Raw genomic sequence first — 10,214 nt, 5'->3', positions numbered from 1 at the left:
TAGTATTTGTATCTGTATATTATCTCTTCACTCTGCATAATGCATTCATAAGTATTCAGTTACATCCCATTGTGCACAAAAGCAGCTTGAGTAAGAGCTCCCCCTGGAGAATCTTCAGCCTGATAAACATGATTGAGTGAGTGAGTGAGTGAGTGAGTTACAAGCCTGGTCTGTGAGGCGCTTCACATATATAAAGAAATCAGGATAGCGTGTCAAATTCATGTAAGGAACAGTTCACCAAGATTTGATATGGGGATTTTAGGCAATTTACATAATTTCTCTGGCTTGTTGGGTGCCTCTCATGCGTGATTCAAAGTTCTATCAGTCTTATCAAATGATTGCAAGAGGCACATGTTAATGGTAAATGAAAGATGGATGACTAAGACTCAAATTCAGTGCATCCCGGACACATCTTAATGATACAAGTTGTTTATGACATCCATGTTACTCACTCATGAATTATTCCCCCAAGGTCAGAGTGTATCTGTATGTACTTACTTACTGTCCATTTGGGGATCTTTGTGAGACAAGCCTGCGGTGGAAGGTATGTGTTTGGACAAAGCTATAAAGTGGATCATAAATCGTGTGTGGATTCCTTTACTGATGTGCACACATGGACTGATGTCTTGTTCAAGGCGACTCGTGGGCTCTGGGAGATTCACGGTGCAATTTTGCAACCAGCATTTTTCAAACACACTCTCAGGCCACTGTGCGTGAAGAGTGAGCATCGCTTCAGCAGTAAATAAAAAATGTGAGCTGACAATGGGCATACACACACTCGTATACATGACCCTGGATTGCATTTTGCATTATGGATAGTCCTCATTGAACAACAGCATTGGTGATCTCTCTTTATCTCTCACTTAGTTCTGTCCATGCATAAACTAGTTGAATAATGCTTCACTAGTTGCTGCTGTGAGGATGTCAATGAGTCAGGGAGGTGGAAAAACACTGAAGCAGATAGCAAAGAAAGCAGAAAAATGTAGTTTGTTAGCCTGAAAATATATCAGACTACATGAAGTCAGTTCTACAGTGAACTGCACAAGAGTACAGGGGGGAACAGTTCTTTTTTTAATTTTCTTTTGCTTTAATTCTTTAATACACACTTTGATCAGTGGTGCATGCCAGCTCAAGGAGGCCAATCTAGAGGTTGGAGTAGAACATGGTGGAAAAACCTCTGAGATACTGCTGTAGACATCGTATCCTCCATCCATCATTAAGCTATAAGGAGCTTCAGCATGCATGCTCAAATGCTGCATTTGCCTTACCTCTGGAGTCGGAATTATATCATTTTTTACCTCTGTGCGGTCGAGCTAAAAAGTGGACGGGCGCATCCATGTTCTTCTCTTTAGCATATTTACCTTCTCAAAACAGCAAACTGTATAGTCAGTGTTATAGATTTACCAGCTAATACATCTATATTGTGATTAATCTAAAGTAAATACTTGTATACACAGCAGAATTCATTTAAAGGTAAGACGCACTGCTTTGCTTACTGCTGATGCTGTGAACAGCCATATTGATTTGACGTCACTTGCTGAACTCAGGGTTGAGGAGACTATCCCAAGTTCCTGAGCAGGAATTCCAAGTTTTCCTAATCGGAGGTCAAAAATTATGAGGTACAGCCTTTAGTCGAATACAGCAACAGTTTCATAATCAACAGTTTCAGCTGAGCTGCCAGCACATCCACATTTTAAGAACTGGTATGTCCTTAAGTAGTGCAATATGACACAGTTTTATTACTTTGCACATTTATTATTATTTGCATCAATTTATTTATTTTTCAGTTGTTAACAGGAATGCCTAAATAAGCATTAAAATGGGAAATGTAATTTGTAGCCTCCATCAGCTGGATGTATGGCTGCGTGTTTTGACGCACTCTTTGCTGCACAAATAAAACAAACTAAAAATAATGATGTCCTGAAACATTTGCTTTAACTATGGAAATATAACTAGTTGACTACTTTTATGAATTACTGGTTGACTAGTAAAAAATGAGTAGTTGAGCAACCACTACTCTGTACACGAGTTAATTATTTTTAATTATTTGCTGGGGAAAGACTGTGGCTTGAATGTATGCATGCTTCACTGTGTGCCGTTTTGTCTCCATAATTCCCAGGTTCTTGATCTGAGATATACATGTTCACCTCTGACTCAGACACAAATATGTATATGGTGAAGATATTATTTGGAAGCAGGAGCTGCATGGAATACAAACCTCCTGCTGCTTATTCAAATTTCTAGCATGTGCGTATATGTGAGGTGGTGCACTTTACTATTTACAGTATGAAAAAGCTCTCTCCTCCCATCTATTTATGTGTGAGTCTTAAGTGACATCCTTTCTGCCAAATCCACAGACATAATGGGAAGGGGGGAATTTGACTGACACTCCTAACAAAGGTAAGCAAATCCAGTGAGCTCTGCCAAGACATTATCTGTGTGCCACATTTGCATGTTCACATCTGGACTCTAGTCTATTTAATTGGTCTAGTTCCCTGTGTCCCACTATTTTCATTCTCTGCTCCACCTGAAACATTTTGTACCAATCTCAGCTTATACTCAGCATTGAAATGAGAGATGGGTACGTGGGCTAGCTTTGCAGGGGTTATAGAAGCTTTTTGTTATGACAGATGGAAGCCTTCCTCTGTTGTTTTTTTTTTTTCTTTCAATCTTCAATTACCCCAGAACAAGACTGCTCTTTTGTTTACACATTTGCAACCCCCTTACTGCCAAGGTTATTTGCTTGTGATTTACTGTAATAATATTTTCTGTACATTCAAATGGCTGAAAGGGCTGAATGAATTTTATAGAGTTGAGTTCTAGCTGTGGTTCAAAACATCATCAAAGCAAAAAAGGTTGCATATATTATAGCAGTTGCACTTAATATGACCTTATTAAGAGTTAACAGTCACTTAGTCTTCATATAACGGGTTATTTTCAACTGCTGGGTGAATAAAAGCAAGAATAAATGACTTTTGTTTTCCAATACAGGCAACTTTAAATGGTTTCACATTTACACTGCACTGTAATTTTGAAACAGCCATAAGGCAAGCAATAGTTTATAGCATTGCACTGACAATCACTCCAACTCCTTAGATTTGTGTCTTACTTTGGTGTGTAGAAAAAAAAACACAAGATTTACTTTTACTCCTTTGGAAGGCACTTTTATCCAAAGCATCTTATAAGCAAGATAAAAAGCATTCCAAGCATATTAGACTTACTTACGTACACTGATCAGCCATAACATTAAAGCCACCTAATATTGTGTAGGTTCCTCTTGTGCCACCAAAACAGCTCTGACCTGATGAGGCATGGACTCCACAAGACCTCTGAAGGTGTGCTGTGATATCTGGCACCAAGATGTTAGCAGAAGATCCTTTAATTCCTGTAAGTTGCAAGGTGGGGCTTGGGTCCTGGCATTCATGTGGATGTCACTTTGACATGTACGACCTACCTAAATATTGTTGCAGACCAAGTACACCCCTTCATGGTAATGGTATTCCCTAATAGCAGTGGCCTCTTTCTGCAGGATAAAGAACCCTGCCACACTGCAGAAATTGTTTGGGAATGGTTTGAGGAACATGACAAAGGGTTCAAGGTGTTACTTGGCCTCTAAATTCCCCAGATCTCAATCCGATCGAGCATCTGTGGGATGTGCAGCAGAACGTTTTAAAGAGAGACAGAGCTTGTATGTGAGTTTAACATCATTGTGCATAAAATTGCTAAAAGACTTTACAGTTCGACTTGGAAACCCGACAGGCTGGGAATTTTGGCTCTGATTTGCCATCTATTGGATGTTACTTTTAAATATTCCACATGTACATAAGATACAGAGTTATGAAGTATAAACCAGGCTGTTTCGTGTTGGTCCATATCACACCACACCACTAGACTGGTAAGTCAGTGCAAGGAATATTCGTTTGTTTTTGTTTTTTTTCACGTTATACATATGTGTTACCAACATAATAAAATGTTCAAATATTACAGAGGTCCTATATTCTAAATATGGAATGAAAATAAAAATTAAAAAATGTAGAAAATGTAGGCTTGCAGTCTTGAAAAAAAAAACATAATGTCCATTTGGGGTTGTTGCCCAAAATGTTTAGGAACCCCTGGCCTAGTATCTGAAGAAAATTTGATTTAGATCAAAATAAGTGAATCTGCTGATGGCTTGCAGAACTTACTTGTGATGAGAGAGAAACACACACATGTAAAACACACAAAGATGAATAATAATAAGAAAGGTGTAGATCAATATAATACAAAATATATGGCATATATATGTAGTGGATATAACAGATAGATAAGACAACTGGATGACTAGATGAAGGAAGCTGGATGCAAGATACACACAGAGAGTGTGGACAACTGTTTGGATCTTATTATGTAAAGTGGGCAATAGCGTGGATCTTCTTAATGAACTAATTAAAGCTAGACTGCCATGCCAACACTGAAGAAGGTATGTAGAGAAGAGTTATAGTTACGGTCCAATGGCATCTCCTTGGTTGGTCCTAATTCGTGAAGTGACATCAGTTTAGTTGGCCGTGGCCTCAGTGGAGAGCTATACTTGTCCAGGAATCAAAGATTAAGGCTTACGACTCTGTGTGGACAGATTTCAGTGGGAAGGTCCAGTCATAGCCTCAGTTGAGTCAGCTTACAGTGTAAAACAGCAAAGATCATGAGAAAGCCTTATGACTCACTGTGTACTTATCAGCTGATCAGAGATCCAGGTGGATAGAAATTTAATACTCAACCTATAGACGAATGTGTACTTCTGAAATTTATACTGATGAGTGTTAAGGTGGGTCAGATTTCCTATTTCCCCTCATCTGATGCTGCTTACTTATTGGTTATCCAAGAAGATTCAATTCACACACCCCCCCCCCCCCCCCCCCCCCCCCCCCCTTAAGGACTTGAGACAACCTTTTTTATGTTCACAAGATGTCTACATCAGTGACCTGGTATTTTGTACATCCAAGAAAATTTCTCCAAAATTCCAGTCATAATTTTGCAATGCATTTAAGACCAAGCCTGACATGGTTGGCGAGGTCCCTATGCATTTCAAGGATTACAAATCCATTAAGCATGCAAATATCACACCAGCACCTCAGTGCATGAAGAAGGAGGTTATGAGTGATGTAAGCAACTTTCTGATATGATGTGTTTGAAATGAAAGTGTCTTTGGTGATATAATACCAGATGTTGGATAACTTTCTACCCCATTGTGTGAGTTTCTTGGGAGTCTTGAGGATAGGGTGGTCTGGATAACTGGTTGTTAATTATCTTGCAGATAACATCAAATAAGCTTCAATGGTGAGGGTGTATATTTCAGGGCAGTTTATGACCATCCCAGGCAGGCAGAAAGTGGAGTTTAGATAAACAAGAAGTGTGCTTTAGTGCTCTAATACCAGGGTCCTTCTAACCCGGTGTCGAGCTTACGTGATATGGTTTATGGCTAGATTACGAAAGGCGTATTTAAAGGCCTATACTGCTGGCAAAGTTCCCAAAGAATGCAAGTAAACACTTCACATGAACATGGCCTGAATTTCAGCACACAGTTTTAATCATTCCTGCTAGTCCAACATGTGTAATGTGGGAGATTCCGGCACTGATTTATATGCTACAGCCTAGATATAATGTTAATAAATAATTAAATTAAAAAAAAAATGGTTCCATGGTCCATAGGTCCACATGCCCTAGTTACACAGTCAGGATGTGTAGTCCTCCCCCTCACATCTCTACTTGAATTTTCTGCGTACATCATCGTTATCAATATGGCAAGGGAAAAAGCTCACTGGCAACAAGTATCCGTGCAGTCTGCATCTCTCACTCAGAGAAAATAGCACCTGAAGATGAAAGACCAAACACAAGAGTCTTGGATTCTCAAGCCAATTCTCAAGTTGAGCAAAGACAAGATTCAGGCTAGTTGGCTAAAAATATATCCATGACTAGCAGCAAACAACAGAGTAATGGGTTCAATTTGCAATATGTACAGTACTTTGCAATTTATCAGCCAATGTTAAAAAACGCCAACGTTAATTTGCCACTCAAGTGGCATTTCACACACAGCTAGAATAACAACTTAAAAGAAAACAAGAGGTTGAAACAGCAAAGAACGCTATGGCTAATGTTATTGAAATTGCACAATTACAGGGTGAGGAGGAGATGATTTCTACTTAAAACAGCCTACATCCTAGCAGAAAACGAATTGGCTAATTCAACCTTTAGCCAGCTGCTGAAATGTATGAAACAAATAGAGTGCCCTTCTTTCAGAAATCATAAACAGACACAAGAGCAAGAGCAAACAATTCCTTATATACAGTATGTGAAGTTAAGGAAGTTAAGGTCAACATCAAAATTCAAACTAAATTGTTCAGGAATTATGACACCTTGGTCCCAAGACACCTCCCTCCCTCCATGTGAACCCTTTAAGGGGGGAATTCACCCCTATTTTCAAACAAATTTTCAGTCATATTGTATGAACAATATGTGATGAATATAAACACACGACCCATGTGAGAAACTAACCTGAAAATAGATTAATCATTTGTAAAAATCACACGTCAAGATAAATGAGTTGTGAAAAAAGTCACATCAAAATAAAAGGTGGAGAAAATGTGAAAACATGCACTATATCTGAAAACATTTGAGTTACAAAACATTGTTAAATTTAAAAAAAATTATAATTTTCACATATGAATCATGTGATTAATCACATGTGAAGTTTGTATGATATTATATTTGTTATTATTGTTTGCTCATTACTTAATTAACAGGCACGGCACAGCAAAAAAGAACACACCTAGGCAAACATTCGCACAAACACACATGTACAACTTAAGATTAATTATTGTTTACACAGCTACCTAGCTATTATTTTGGACAATTTCTGGTGCAACCTCTTTCTCCTCATGCAAATGTAGCCTAAATCTTTCTCCTCATATTGAGTAATTGTGACACACACACACACACACACACACACACACATAGCATGTTTCGAACATTCGAGATGTTCCACACTGTAAGGGTGAATTTTAAATGTCTTCTTATGTTGTCATCTTCATTTCCTGTTCAAACCAGATAGAAAGCAATATGGATTCTAGCCACAATGCAAGGCCTTATAGTTCGCTCTGTGAGTTTTCTGTCTTGTGAGTTCTGAGCCGTGTTATTGTGGATAGATTTACCGTGTATGACCTTGCCTAGCCTTGTCTTGTCTTTGTCTTTGCCTTGCCCTCTGAATTCAGATCTGTTGTGTACTGACCCTGCCTTGCCCTTTGACCACGTTTTCTGGCCTGTGTTTTCGACTATTTGTATTCTGAGGTTTTCTGTGTTTGCCCCGGAATGTATTCTGACCTTGAGCTTTCTTGTTGTTGTGTTTAATAAACCTGTTGCACATGAATCCAGACAAAGTGTCTGAGTGCCCAGTGTTCCAGAAGGCCTCGCTGCTACCATGGATCAAGCAGCGATGTTCCCTCTGCCATAGCATCTCAAGGTCAGCCATGCCCAACACCTGGAGCAGATCTCCACAGCCATGCAACAACTGATGGAAGATCACCCTGGGTCTATGGTCATGGAAGACTGATAGAAGATCATCCGAGTCTGTAGTGAGGAACAGAGAGCTCCACCAACTCCATACCTGGGAACCCACATGAGTAATGTGGCAACGTCTACTAACCGGGAAGTACCACAATACTGCGTACCTCTCACTTTACCTGAGATTGATGGCTTGCCTGGAAAATACAAAGGTTTTCTCATGCATTGTCCCACCGTGTTTGCTAGTGCACCACCACACATTTCTAGGGATGTGGATCAAATTTGCCAAGTGCTCACCCTGCTAACCAGTAGGCCGCTTCCCTGGGCCACCGGTATCTTTGACCTCATGACACTAAACCAAACCTACACTGACTTGAAAAGAGAGTTTCACAATGTTTTCGATCATCCCAATTCTGGAAAGGACATTAGGGAAAGACTACTTTCTCTCAAGCAAGGTAGACAATCAGCTGTTGATTATGCACTCGCATTTTGCATGCTTGCAGCAGAAAGGAGATGGAACAAACCAGCATTGAAAACGGTTTTCTCACAAGGCCTCAATGATGCACTCAAAACGTCCATTTTTCACAACCCAAAACTCTAGTTCACTTTGGAGGTGGATGCCTCTGAGAGTGGGTAGGAGCCATATTGTCCTAGTGGCAAGGTAACTCAGCAAATGTATATCCCTGTGCTTTCTTTTCTAAGAAGCTGACCCCTGCAGAGAGAAATTACAACACAGAAAACCAGGAACTGCTAGCCATCAATCCTGCCTTGGAGGAATGGCAAATTTGGCTGGAGGGAGCAAATTTTCCCTTCCTCATGCTCACTGATCACAAGAACCCAGAGTGTGTAAAGTCAGCAAAATGGCTGAACCAGGTGGGAACTTTTCTTTACCAGATTTATTTTCACATTAACATATAGACCTGGGCCTAAGAATGGTAAAGCACATGCCTGGTCCAGAATCTTTCAAAGCTCCGCCTCCAGATCAAACATGGCTGATTCTATAACATCTGTCATGGACATTTCATCACCAAGCTGACAGAGGGCACCCTCCCCCAAATTTTAAATGTCTTTTTTTGTTGTCATTGTCATTTCCTGTTCAAACATGTGCTCTAGCCACTACGCAAAGTCCCATTAATGTTCAATCTGAACCCCATCAATCTGAGCCATATTATTGTGGATAGATTTATCATTCCTTGTCTAGCCTTGTCTTTGCTTTAGCCTTGACCTCCGGATGTGTTAGCCCGTCTGATCTTTTGTGTATTCACCCTGCTTTGCCTTTTGACCATGTTTTCTGGACGGTGTTTTGGATTGTTCGTGCTCTGAGATTTTCTGTGTTTGACCCAGAATGTATTTTGACCCTGAACTTTCTTGTTGTGTTTAATAAACTTCTTGCACATGGATCCATATACAGTGTGTGTGAGTGCCCAGTGTTACAGACATATGCACAAATCTAATTATTCCACTAGAGATGCTATAACTCTGGAGATAGCTATAGCTTACTGTTGTTATCAGTTCTAACAGAAGATGAATCAGTGAATTTCATTGGAGTAGGAGGCAATATTTTGTTCTATAAAAACTACCTATAAGATTTTTTTTAACTTAGGCACCCTTGAATATGTATTATTGTGTTGGTATAACTTCTTAACTATTGTGTAGACCCAAAAGTTCACACATGGCTTTTCAACCTAAAGGCTTGCAGTTTTCTTGTTCTTATCGTGTGACTTAGTCTGGAAACTTCATTCAACACTTGTATCATTGTTGCATCCTTTACAAGGACTAAGCTTTGATTGTATTCTTCTCTTTCTATGCTATTTTATAAAAAAAATCACACATGTATGTTCAGTTTTTTAAATATGATGAGTACATTCATGTTAACATGTAAAAATGCTACAATGATGTCATTGAAAGCAATCATGTAGGCCAATGTGCCGCCCAGGTATAAAGTAAAAAGGTAAAAAAATAAATATGAAATTATGGCATTATGACAGTACTGTTTAATAATATTCATTCACAAGGGTGGAAAATACATGAATAATTGTACTTTGTTGCTATAATTGAGTTTAGTCACATATCCTTACAAATCATCTCAGTTTAAAGCATCTAATGAGAGACAGCTAGGTGGTAGGGCAGATAATGTTGCCACTTCACAGCACCAGGGTCCCCAATTCGCTCCTGAGCTGGGGGTACTGTCTAAGTGGAGTTTCTGTGTATTTCCTCCCTGTTTCCTCAGGAAAACATAATATTGCACTTTAGACTAATGAACCGTTAGCTGAAAGTGCTCTGAGCTGTCCCAGTGTTCTGTGTTTCAGTTTATTTATATGTTATGGCTGTTCATGTAAACAACAAAGGAATGTTTTGTCATTCATAATGTAGGCTCTTTAAAATGGTCATTAGACCTGTTTGAATGCTGAACACTATATAGATGCTTCCTGTCTGTGCATAAATCTTTAACATGCACTAGGAAAATGAGCAGTGTTTGATACAGATCAAGAGACAGAGAAGGAAAAAGTACTATATAGATAGGTAGATACTTCGGCTGAACTCGTGGGACCTCCAGGAAAGTGTGCAGAGTCTGTCAGTGGGGAGAGATTACTACATCTCTATTATACGCTACATCACCCACTCCCACTCTGCTAAAACCTGCAGCAGTACAATAGACAGTCAGCAAATTTATATAATGT

The sequence above is a fragment of the Pangasianodon hypophthalmus genome, chromosome 10, assembly GCF_027358585.1.
Source record: "Pangasianodon hypophthalmus isolate fPanHyp1 chromosome 10, fPanHyp1.pri, whole genome shotgun sequence".
Taxonomy (NCBI): Eukaryota; Metazoa; Chordata; class Actinopteri; order Siluriformes; family Pangasiidae; genus Pangasianodon; species Pangasianodon hypophthalmus.
The sequence above is the reverse complement of the archived record's forward strand: the minus strand, read 5'-3'. Positions refer to the sequence as shown.